Below are 12,950 nucleotides of genomic sequence, written 5' to 3'. Positions count from 1 at the left end.
TGGGTTATCTTGGAAGCATTTGCTAAATTACTGCGCAGTTTACCGGTGATTACTCCGCGGTCAGGCTGGTGCGAGTATTCTGAACGCAGAGCGGAATGGAAACCTGTAGGTTGGTCAGTTTTGATTAGATAGGATACGATTGCGCTCACGAAAACTATCCTTTCAATCCGTTGTCTTTTAGATTCAAAGTTATCGCCCTTTTTTGATAGTATTAATTGAAAACAGTCTTTGTTGAAATTTTAGTTTTTTTTTTATTTATCAACCACGCGTTTCACCTTATTTAGGCATCTTCACGCTGATCTTAATTTGGCTCCTGTGAATGTGAACGCGTCATGCAGGTCTTGGAGTCAGTCACGTCCATCTATAAAGTATTTACTGAGGCTAACGAAGGCGATGTTGGCCTGATGTACTCGACGATGCCCTTTAGCTACACTGTCTAATGGATCGTCCTAAGAAATAACAAATTAAGATCAGCCTGAAGATGCCTAAATAAGGTGAAACGCGTAGTTGATAAATAAAAAAAAAAACTAAAATTGCAACCAAGATTGTTTCCAACTAATACTATTAAACATTGGTTTGCTGAGTCATGCCACAGATGGACTGGAAAAATTTCACTCTTTTTTGAATTGCTCTAAATGATATGCTATCTAATTAAATGTCGTGCACTAAGAACTTAGTATTCGATTGTGACATTCATGCATGTTTGCCGTGCCTTGAGGACCCAGTAATAATGTAGAGACACATCGTAACACAGAGACTTTAAAGAGACGTTTGGAGCACGTGTGGAAGTGTCCATAGCGGTCCAGTCCACTACTTGTGGAAAGTGAGGGGGCAAAACGAAATTAAAATTGCTCTTCAAATCTCAGATTCGGGTTGCTTACACAATTATGAGTTGAATGACAGTAGATATGGGCTGCACGCCCCATTATTAAAAAGACGGTGAATTTAATTCGCTTATTTGTGCATTTAAGTAATTTTCTCAAGCAATCTGTAACGACTGATAGTTTGCTTGAGTACAGGACTATCAAATGGTGCGGATCGTGAAATATCTAAGTTCACCAATCAGTTACTTCATAAATTCTTCAAAATGGCATGGAGCTACATAAGATGCAGGGCCCGTTGTCTTCAAAAATCCACTCGAGGGCGATGGTTGTGCGGAGGGACATGGGCCGTACGCCTGGACCCACCCCAGTGACGCCAGCCTGTGTATGAGAGAGCCGAGCGTCCCCTCAGCCGAAGGTCTGAGAGACCGTCGGCGTTTCCGCCCTCGCTCATGTTGGCGCCAGTGATCTTTTGCTGTCGGAGGAGACAGGGCTGGTGAGAGTTACCCTCTCGCTCTCAGTTCATGACAGGTTGCAGGCTTTTGTTCCGCGACCACGAATCCCGCGGCAATATGCGCCATTTGCGCTGCATGTGTTCGTTTATACCGCCATGGAAGCAACCACGTAACATTAGGCTTCTTAGTTATGAAGTCATTCGTGGTAAAATGAACTTTTGTTACAAAACAGCATCACTGGTCTTTTGCAGTCTAGCTATGTTGGTGAGGCAGTAAATTTATCCACAGGGCAGTGATGCTACGTCACTGCAATACACTTTGTAGGTGTGGCGGTGGGACTTGGGAGTCTCGTACCACCCTCCAACGGTGACAGTACTACATCAGTCAGGAAGAAAAACTTAGCCCGACATGGGCAGGTAGGGTGGGAAAGTAGGAGGCTAGTCTCGCCAAAGGATGCGTCCGTGTTGGTCGTGCCAGCCCTATCGTTAGCCGCGGTCGGAATCCGATTCCTCTAGGATGGTTCTAGGAACCGGACGTCGATGCCAGCGGCGTGGAAATGTGGTCCCAACCTGGCGTAACCCATGGATAGTGTCCCGCAAGGCATCCACTTTCTCATAGAGCCGCCGCGCGTTGTTGCGTATGGTCGTCTTGAGGGGGACGACATCCGCTTCCTCGTGGAGAATGACAATTCTCGTGACTGGCGGGGCGTGCAGGCTCCACCTGAGCACCTTATTCTACAGGCACTGCTTACGGCTTATCTCGCGCATATACTAACCTGTGGCCTTGTATTGTTGATCGCTTAAGCATATTACCTAGAAAAATGTATTCCCAAAATTTCATTACCCTACATTAATTATTTTTTGGTGTTACGATCTTTTTTCTGTCAGTGTATTTTAGTACATCCCGTAGGTAGGATGTTTTCTTGGAGACTACGAACTTATACGACCAATCAATTCATCCGGAAGTGAAGCAGCTCATATATAGGGATACGGCAGAGTGGCGACACAGAGCTGCAAATTCGAAATGTGGGCCACAAGTTGACTAGTTCCGTGTAAGAACTTCCAATGTAATGAAATGACGCATTTCAGAGACTAGTCTCAAGCAAATGCGATTTTATGTATATAGACTGAAATGGCAAGTGCAAATTTGTACCAAGGCCGGGAATCGAACCTTGGTTTCCTGCTTACCCGGCAGGTGGTAAACCACCAAGCCACCTCGACATAGTGGTTCAGACAACTGCTCGGATTATCCTGGCACACGTTCCTCCTTCATTCAAATTCTCACTGCCTCCCCAGTCTACTTTAAATCCCTCTTATACACGAACAAAATTGCAGAGACTCTCCATGTTCTGGAATAGCACCTCAGCATTGAACGTAAATGGGGTATCCAGCCTGAAACCCAGGTGGAGGTGCTTATAAAAATAAAATGACACAGTTTCAGAGACTTTACTGGTTTGATACAGCTGTGATTTTATGTATATAAACTGAAGCGGCGAGTGAAAATTTGTACCAACACCGGAAATCGAATCATGTACTTCTCTCAACATAATGTTACCTCATGTATCTGAAGCCAATATCGGAAAGACTAGCGCATGTGTTTCTCCCCCCAGAAACTAACGTATCTGGACAAACTTGCAGATAAAATGGGGACAAGACATAGACCATTGCTTATCATTAGGGAACGGATTATGTTCCAAAGAACTTTAAAGTATTTTACTTTTTATGTAGGAGAAATGTGAAGACATGCATAAAATGAAAAAAAATGCTTCAGAGTTATAAAACTGTAAATACTTATGTTAAATCATCACTCACCAACCATGCTGACGCAATTAGGCACTGAAACAACTCGCTGTGGCAGTCAACCACGAAAACATTCTCCATGTTTTCGGTCACAGATCGATGTTAGTTGTCTCTAAACAGTGCTCCGTACCGGGAGAAGAGCCTTCATACATCACATGATGATAGTCGTGCATGTTTCACCAAAGGAATGTTAATGGCACACACATTTTCAATGTAACCAGTGTCTATTTTCCTTTCCAAAACCTTGGCCATTTTACACATAGTAAGTTATCCACCATTTTTTCGAATACACTTTAAAATTTCTGTTTAATAGCTTTCAGTTTTGCCCCTTTTAGGGAATTAATTTTTCCTCAGTGTCATGCATTTCATTAACTACCTCAGTTAAGATCTATGTTTCTAATTTTTTGATAGAATGAAACAGAAAACTCAAACTGGCTGATATGTATGACTTCATTTTTTAGCGTATTGTAGTTGAGTAAGTTCTTCAGAATATCAATTGAAGAACCGTCATCCTTATTTAGTTCATCAGTAGCCGATTTAAATTTTTTAAATTGTTTCCGTAATATACTCCCAACAATTTATCACAACGAGTTTCAGCGTGGAAGTGCAAGATCTGGATTTTTTACTCTTAATATATTAATTCTTGTTGACGCATTCACAAACATCGTTTTCTCATTTGAAGTAAGTTCGTTCAGTTTAGGATACAATGTACGCATCTGCTCACATTCTCCTTATAAACCACGTACTATACAAGTTATGTGTATCATGTGTGGGAAACTAACGGAAAGGTCTTACCTCCCTTCCTCATATGTGGAGCAGCATCAGAAAGTAAAAGTAAAACACTGTAAAATTTCACCCTGTTCGCTATACCAACTGCAGACATTCACTGAATAAACGAGCCATTATTACATGATTCAATGTCGGTATTTCTTTACATGCTAATAGAAAATAGAAACTGTTTCATCATTTCCTAACACACCTACCACTACATTTCCCACTTTCCTACCGCTAGAGTCCAGTGATTTCTCAATGCTTACGCAATTTTTTTCATTTCCACATTCTGTCTGATTTCTCGACCGCATACAGTTTTCTTACTGTTGATTCTTCTGGTGCTTCTAAATTTGGTATTTCGAAAAAAAAAAATTCTGAGCGATTGACTTCTCAAGTTATACAAAGCAATATCACACGAAAGAAAAGTGTTGCATAAATCTGCATAATAATCGGAATTTTTGGAAACTGTGGTACGTGAAGGCGAAACACTTTCATCTAAAAGAACCTAACCAGAAATTTTACGAGAAACGGCCATTCTACGTTTACTACCAGCTGATGCTGCAAGACTTTAGATTGCTTGTCTGCTTTTATTTATTTCCCGCATTTTTCACAGAATAGAATTCTTCCTTAACGTGTACAGATGCCAATAAATTCAGCAACCAATTGTTGCAAACGGGAGCGAATGCTTTACTTTCATCATTATATCGCCAATCACTTCGCTTAAGATACCATACTGTATAAACACTCTGCTTTAAAGACGACGACGGCAATGAATGAAGACTGTTGTGTACATTGCGTCAACCGTCCGCGTCATAAGTGAGGGATTCCCCTTTCAGATAGCGAGGCAGCATGTGCAGTGGAGGTGTCTCACTCCGCAATACATTCACAAATGAAATTCATTCAAACTGCGCTCTCGTGATATGACAATGCACTAGATTTTTTGTTAAATTTAAAAGGTTACAACAAATGAAAGTGACAAATTATGTGTTTTAAGCAAAATTATTTAAAATATTTACATAACATATTACGAAAATTCGTATTTTTATGTGAAATTGAATTTCGTATATGACTAAAGAGTGGTGGAGTGTGCTGTTTCAGGAATTTCTGTCCTAGTTATAATTTTTTATCTGTAAGCAAAAGAATATTTATTTATTTAAAAATCCGTTCCCTACTAATCACCAAAGCTTAACACCAAACAGACTTTCGTGGTTTTTAATTTGTGTGTACGAATAATCGTTACTCGTCTTCTGCAACTGAATTTTTACTGTTATTTCCACCCAAATATGTTTAGGCACGTTCAGTGGGCTAGAAAGAAATAAGACATAATTGTTTCTGTATAAGAATTTTAACTTGGAAACACTAACCAAGTATAATATAAAAATTTATTTGCGTTTAATCATTGTGGGTTTCGAAATTTCTAGAATGTATCATCAGATGGTTTTTACAGACTTTCATGCTAGGGCCTCGCTCTGTGCTCGTTAGTCGTTTGATGCTCGAAGATAGTAAAAAGAAGTTCGGTTTATTTATTTAATCGTATGGCTAGGGTCCTCCGTCGGGCAGACCGTTCGCCGTGTGTCGGTCTTTCAATTTGTGCCACTTCGGCGACCTGCAGTCGATGAGGACGATGGGATGATGATGAGGACAGCACAACACCCAGTCCCTAGGTGGAGAAAATTCCCCGACCCAGCCGGTAATCGAACCCGGGCCCAGAGGATTGACAGTCCGTCACGCTGACCATTCAGCTACCGGGCGCGGACTTAAGTTCGGTAAACACATGGGAAAATTTCGTAATCCTAGGAATCATACACGAAATGACGTTAAAGTTGATAATACATTCCCTGACAAAAACAGTGAAGAACCCACAACAGGTGCAGTAAATGAAATGAAATTTCACGTTTTGAGACTGTATGTGTGTTATTTGAGTGATAACAGAATAGAGTGCAGGTTACAAGAAACCGGGCAATATGGGATCACTTATCAGTACGATATTGCACCCACTCTGGCCTGGATTCGGTTAAGAAAGGTGTCATAAAGCTGTTGTATCGCCTCCTGCGGAGATAGACTGGTCCTTGATATACTGGATACTGGTATGGAGCTCACGTCCGAGCTGGTCACACACGTGTTCTGTCTGGGTAGGTCTGGGGATCTTGCTGTCCACGGGAGTAAATCAGCATCACATATACGTGCCATCCGTGGATGAGTATTGTCGTGATGAAAATGGCACCACAATACCGTCACACGGCAGGTAATATATGAGGAGGCAAGATGTCCGCGACGTAGCACTGCACCACCAGTCTCCCCCCAACCACTACCAGCCATGATCTGAAGTCATATCCGCCCACACCATGAAGTCAGGGGTAGCCCTCTTTGCCTTTCCAAAACACTGGAAGAATGGGCCCTCTTCCCTGGTCGCCATCTAACTCGCCGACGATGGTTACCTGTGGTAGTGCAGAACGTCATTCATCAGCAGTTCACACTTCTCGACCATGGCACCACCGCTTATAAGGCGCTTGCTCGCCCGAGTCTTGAGTATTGTTCATCTATCTGGGAACCCTATTAGGTAGGTCTGAGAGAGGAGATAGAGAAGATCCAACGAAGAGCGGCGCGTTTCGTCACGGGATCGATTAGCTGGCGAGAGAGCTTACGGATATGTTAAACAAAAGAGACATCGAAGTAAGTGTCCAAGGAATAGAAAAGCAACTGAAATCACTCAACAGAGGAAAGTCCACTGGCCTGACGGGATACCAATTCGATTCTACACACAATACGCGGAAGAACTTGCCCCCTTCTAACAGCCGTGTACCGCAAGTCTCCAAATGATTGGAAATGAGCACAGGTAGTCCCAGTTTTCAAGAAAGGGTCGCCGAGCAGATGCGCAAAAGTATAGGCCTATATCTCTGACATGGATCTGTTGTAGAATTTTAGAACATGTTTTTTGCTCGCGTATCATGTCATTTCTGGAAACCCAGACTCTACTCTGTAGGAATCAACATGGATTCCGGAAACAGAGATCGTGTGAGACCCAACTCGCTTTATTTGTTCATGAGACCCAGAAAATATTAGATACAGGCTCCCAGGAAGATGCCATTTTCCTTGACTTCCGGAAGGCGTTAGATACAGTTCCGCACTGTCACCTGATAAACAAAGTAAGTGCCTACCGAATATCAGACCAGCTGTGTGGTAGGATTGAAGAGTTTTTAGCAAACAGAACACAGCATGTTGTTCTCAATGGAGAGACGTCTACAGACCTTAAAGTAACCTCTGGCGTACCACAGGGGAGTGTTATGTGACCATTGCTTTTCACAATATATATAAATGACCTAGTAGATAGTGTCGGAAGTTCCATGCGGCTTTTCGCGGATTATGCTGTAGTATACAGAGAAGTTGCAGCACTAGAAAATTGCAGCGAAATGCAGGAAGATCTGCAGCGGATAGGCACTTGGTGCAGGGAGTGGCAACTGACCCTTAACATAGACAAATGTAATGTATTGAGAATACATAAAAAGGAGGGTTGTTTATTGTATGATTATATGATAGCAGAACAAACACTGGTATAAGTTACTTCTGTAAAATATCTGGGAGTATGCGGGCGGAACGATTTGAGGTGGAATGATCATATAAAATTAATTGTTGTTAAGGCGGGTGCCAGGTTGAGATTCATTGGGAGAGTCCTTAGAAAATCTAGTCCATCAACAGTGGCTTACAAAACGCTCGTTCGGCCTATACTTGAGTATTACTCATCAATGTGGGATCCGTACCAGGTCGGGTTGACAGAGGAGATAGAGAAGATCCAAAGAAGAGCGGCGCGTTTGGTAAGCGTGATAGCGTTACGGAGATGTTTAGCAAACTCAAGTGCAGACTGCAAGATAGGCGCTCTGCATCGCGGTGTAGCTTGCTGTCCAGGTTTCGAGAGGGTGCGTCTCTGGATGAGGTATCGAATATATTGCTTCCCCCTACTTATACCTCCCGTGGAGATCACAAATGTAAAATTAGAGAGATTCGAGCGCGCACGGAGGCTTTCCGGCAGTCGTTCTTCTCGCGAACCATACGCGAGTGGAACAGGAAAGGGAAGTAATGACAGTGGCACGTAAAGTGCTCTCCGCCACACACCGTTGGGTGGGTTGCGGAGTATAAATGTAGATGTAGATGCGGATGTAGAGAGGTTGTGCATCACGGAGAGATTTACTATTGAAATTTCGGGACAGCACTTTCCAGGAGGAGTCAGACAACATATTACTTTCCCCCCCCCCCCCCCCCCCCACATACATCTCGCGTATTGACCCCGAGAAGAAAAATTCGAGAATTTAGAACCAATACAGAGGCTTACCGACAATCATTCTTCCCACGCACTATTCGTGAGTGGAACATGGTTGGAGGGATCAGATAGTGGTAGCGAAAGTACCCTCCGCCATGCACCATTAGGTGGCTTGCGGAGTACGATGTAGATGTAGATGAAATGCAGCCGCACGCGTTGTGCTGCTAACGCCAGCCTATGCATGGGACAGTGATAGGGGGCTGTAGATAATTTCATGGGCACTTTTGTAGTATTTGGATGTCATGAACGCGTAAACGCCTTTTTACTGTTGGAAATTACAAGCGCGCGGTGTCATCAGAGATGCTATGTCGCCTGGATGCTATGTCGCCTGGATGCTTGCTTGGACGATCTCTGCTTTGCAAGCTGCGCGGGAGATGTTTGTCGTGAAATGGGGAGACACAGTAGTCGGCAGTGGCGTGTCATGAGTACGGCATAGGTCGAGTGGTGCGTTCGCAATTATATTCTGAGGAAGTGGAGCAAGTCGATTTGATGTTTAATTATTTGAGATGAGAAAAGAGATTGAAGCATTTTGAGAAGAATATTTTACTGTGATTATTTTGACGAGTAGTAGAAGGTGGTTTAATTTAAGGTAATTGATTTCACATTTTGTGCTTTGTTGCGGCAGCTTGTAGTTACGCATTGTTGATTCAGAGTTCCAGAGACTTGAGTACAGGAATGCAGTTTTCAGTTTGAATTTGGGGGTAGGATAACTGTTGAACATTCAATGTCAATCTTACGAGATCAGTTTCTGAAAAGATCTCATTTGATGTTATTGTGATTTAGCATTTAATTTTGTAATTTCTAGTCTCGCGTTTCACTGCTTCTACAACATAACCGACTCGTCACTCTTTTCCTACCCCCTGCACTTCCCATGTTCCCCCAAATAACCTAGCCGACAGATCAAGTACAGCACGCTCCAGGATTCTGACAGCGATTTATACAATAATTAATAACAATCATATTTAACCAAGTAAATTATCCGGCGGTGGTATTCAACAAAATTGCGCCCCTGAACTGCCTTATCCCACTGCCAACTGCTGTACATCCAGTTGTCTGCTACGCACACTGTACATAATAACTGCAGCGCCAATGATGTCGGATGAGGCAGCATTGGGCAACGCTTCTCGTTGCAGTTACTTCCTCTTTTAACGCGTTATTGATAGTCACAGAGCCGGCCGGTGTGTCCGAGCGGTTCTAGGCGCTTCAGTCTGGTACCACGCGACCGCTACGGTCGCAGGTTCGAATCCTGCCTCGGGCATGGATGTGTGTGATGTCCTTAGGTTAGTTAGGTTTAAGTAGATCCAAGTTCTAGGGGACTGATGACCTCAGAAGTTAAGTCTCATAGTGCTCAGAGCCATTTGAACCATTTTGATAGTCACAGGAAGGATTGCAAATAATAATATATAGTGCTCTACAATTTTAATTAACACTGTACACGTCTGCGTCTGGCTGTTTGTTAAGGACGCCTTGGCACACGATAGGGTGCAGACGGACTAGGGATGGCGGCTATCGCTGAAACAACAGGTTTCGGTTATATTGCGTCTTTTTTGTTCCAGTGCAAGTTTAACTGGACTGTTTAAACCGCTCAAACTACCCGGTCACTTAAATAACCAATTTTTTTATTCATATTATTTTCTGTAACAAAGCAGAAATCGCACAAACGTTGAAATATTTTGATTCCCTCAGTTTAAAGCTACACGGAATCAAAATAATACATTAAATGGGCAAATAAAAGAAAATTTTGTCTGTCCACCAATCACTGGTTTCCTCCAAAAGTGAAAAGTGGTTGTCTACTACGAAAAATCACCAGTATTTTTGCTCAAAAATCGTACTATAACCGGGATCATACCGCTATTTTGACATTACGAACAGTCAGTGCTAAAGGGTGAAAGCTGAGGCTGAATAACTATCTTTCGTGTTAATTGGCCCGTTTCCAGGGGCTACAAGCAGATGAAAGTATGTTGTGTGGAGACAGGCAGCTTTCTATTTAGTGTAAATTATGAATGAACTGTTACATTATGTCCGAAGTTTGGCATGGCTCCTCCCGTTCCTAATCTTTTGAAGCAAATGGAGCATTGTATTTTATTGACACCGCACTTCGTTAAAGACTTGCAGTCTAGGGATGGTGCCAATCTGTAATACAGTGTAATACAACTTACGTCAGATGACGACAGTGACGAATTACTATATAGATCAGATGGGACAAGTCTTGCACGCTGCAAGTACACTCTTACCATGTAACAGGTCGTGCCGCATGGCAAGAGTCTAAGAAGCCTGTTTGTATGTTGGCAGCGCTATATAGAAGACTGTGTTAATATCGCTGACAAAGCCCTGCGGCCTAACAAGAGACTATGTGGTTGGGCGGACTAGCGTTTAGCGAGTGGATGGAGATGTGTATGGCCATTTTTTTTCTTTTTTTTTTTTTTAGTGCAGACTCTGTGTTGGTAGGACATGCATTGTAAAGTGAGACGCAAAGAAATGTAAAATGAGGATGGATGTTGATCGTAATGTTTCGGCTGTGGAATTATTGACAACTATATAATTTTTACAACTGGATGTCACGTGAATAAGGTAAAATTTTCCGAATACTACATTGTTTGATCTTCAACAAAATCTTGCTTTTGCTAACCATTGCCTCCTAGTAGTTAGAATCTTGCTGCTTGCTACAATTGCTGTAGTTCGTGTTATGGAGATTTTCTGTGAGGCAAGTGACTTACTAAAAAAAAAAAAATAAATGGGGGTCGTGATTGAAATGAGTGAGGCAGTTAACAGAGTTGGAGGTAGTTTCATATTTCTTTAATTTCAATATTTTATTGTTGTTAGGATTTCTTGCAATTCAGCGCCATTCTTTTGTGTTAATTATTGGAAGTCATGTCGTCGCTGTACAGCAGCCAGATTGCATTGGGCCTGTATACTGTGGGTAATAGATGAATAGGTTAAGCTTGAGTTGTCTCTGTCAAAGAAAATTCTGTAGGTCAGTATTTAAATGATAAAAATGATCCAAGAATAAGTTTCAAGAGATACATTATTGTCTCAGCAATGCTGTACCAGTCCTTATGCCATGTGTTTGTTGCTCGTTTCTGTCGGCATTGTTATTAAAATAGCACTGATCGCTTTTCTCCATTTTCTATAATAACGCAATATTTGAAAGCAATGCTAATCCAACAAATAAAAATTGCTCGATCTTTAAAAAAAAATTCTTAGCACTGCTGCTATGCCTAATTTATGTTTCTTTTTTTTTTTATCAGGTTATTAGTTAAAATAAAAACAGCTGTTATAACCGAGACCAAACAACCTTCGAATAATACTGGTCAAATGGTTCAAATGGCTCTAAGCACTATGGGACTTAACATCTGAGGTCATCAGTCCTCTAGACTTAGAACTACTTAAACCTAACTAACCTAAGGACATCACACACATCCATGCCCGGGGCAGGATTCGAACCTACGACCGTAGCAGCAGCGCGGTTCCGGACTGAAGCGCCTAGAACCACTCGGCCACAGCGGTCGGGAATACCGGCATCGGTTTTAACCGGTCGGTTTTTCCCATCCACAAGACGGGCCCCGGCCCAGCAGCAGATTGCGACAGTTGGCTGGCAGGGGGTGCTTAATCCCCGGTCTGACCCAGCCGAGCGGGGCTGCCAAAGGCGCTTACCCAGCCGCCTGCCAGCTGCCGCGGAACTGCAGCGTGGGACCTGTCTTAGCAGTCCGCCCCTCGCCTACCTCATCAGATTTTCACAGTTTGTTTCCAGCGACAGGCACAATTATCTCATTTTATTAGTTTGGTGCAAAGTTCTACCGTTTTTGTTTTGCATATTGGTATTCCGACTGCTATGGGTTTACTTATCGATTGTCATTTTTTATTTGTAAAGCACTGTTGCTATCTGAATTTACATATTGTCGTTTTGTCATTTGGTGATAGTGAGTGGAGTTAGAAAATAGTGCCAAATCGAGAAATTAGACATTTCCCACATATTTTTCTGTTTGAGTTCAGTAGACGGGTGACAACAACGGAGGCAGCCATAAACATTTGCGCGGTGTATGGGGATAATGCCACTTGACAGAGCACGGCAAGAAAATGGTTTTCCCTTTTTAAGGAGCATCGTTTTGACATTACTGACTCCCCACGCTCAGAAAGACGGTCGGGGTTTGATGAATATCGTTTAAACGCACTAATCCACCTGATCTATGTTAATGCATTCGAGTACTGGCAAATGTTATTAACTGTGATCATTCCACCATCCTGTAACATTTGTGTGCAATGAGGAAGGTTCAAAAATCGGATGTATACGAGTCTACATCAAAATCACAAAAATCAGCGGGAGGGCATATGTGCTTGCCTTCAATTGGCTCATGAACAACATCGACTGTTTCTATCCTTTATCGTTACTGATGACGAGAAATGCTAATATAAGGAAAAGAAACGAATGGTTGAGCGCAAACAAAGTAGTAACTCCCCGTATAAAGATATGTGTTCATCCATAAAACATAGTGTTATGCATCTGGTGGAACAGCGACGCTCTAGTGTGCCAAGAATTGCTTCGTCGAGGTGTAACCATCATTGCTGACATTCACTGCCAGCAACGCACACGTCTCGCTAATGCAATCCAAGAACAACGGCCGAAAAGGCCGCGTGAATTGATACTACTGCACGATAACGCCCGCCCGCTTTCTGCTGGACTGACTAAAAACACTATACACGAGCTGGGTTGGGAAGTCATTCAGCACCCAACTAATTCACCTGATCTTGTGCACTCGCCTTCCCACTTTTCCTCTCGTGAGCTAGATGT

Source organism: Schistocerca serialis, chromosome 2, assembly GCF_023864345.2.
Source record: "Schistocerca serialis cubense isolate TAMUIC-IGC-003099 chromosome 2, iqSchSeri2.2, whole genome shotgun sequence".
Taxonomy (NCBI): Eukaryota; Metazoa; Arthropoda; class Insecta; order Orthoptera; family Acrididae; genus Schistocerca; species Schistocerca serialis.
Note: the sequence above shows the minus strand (reverse complement) of the source record.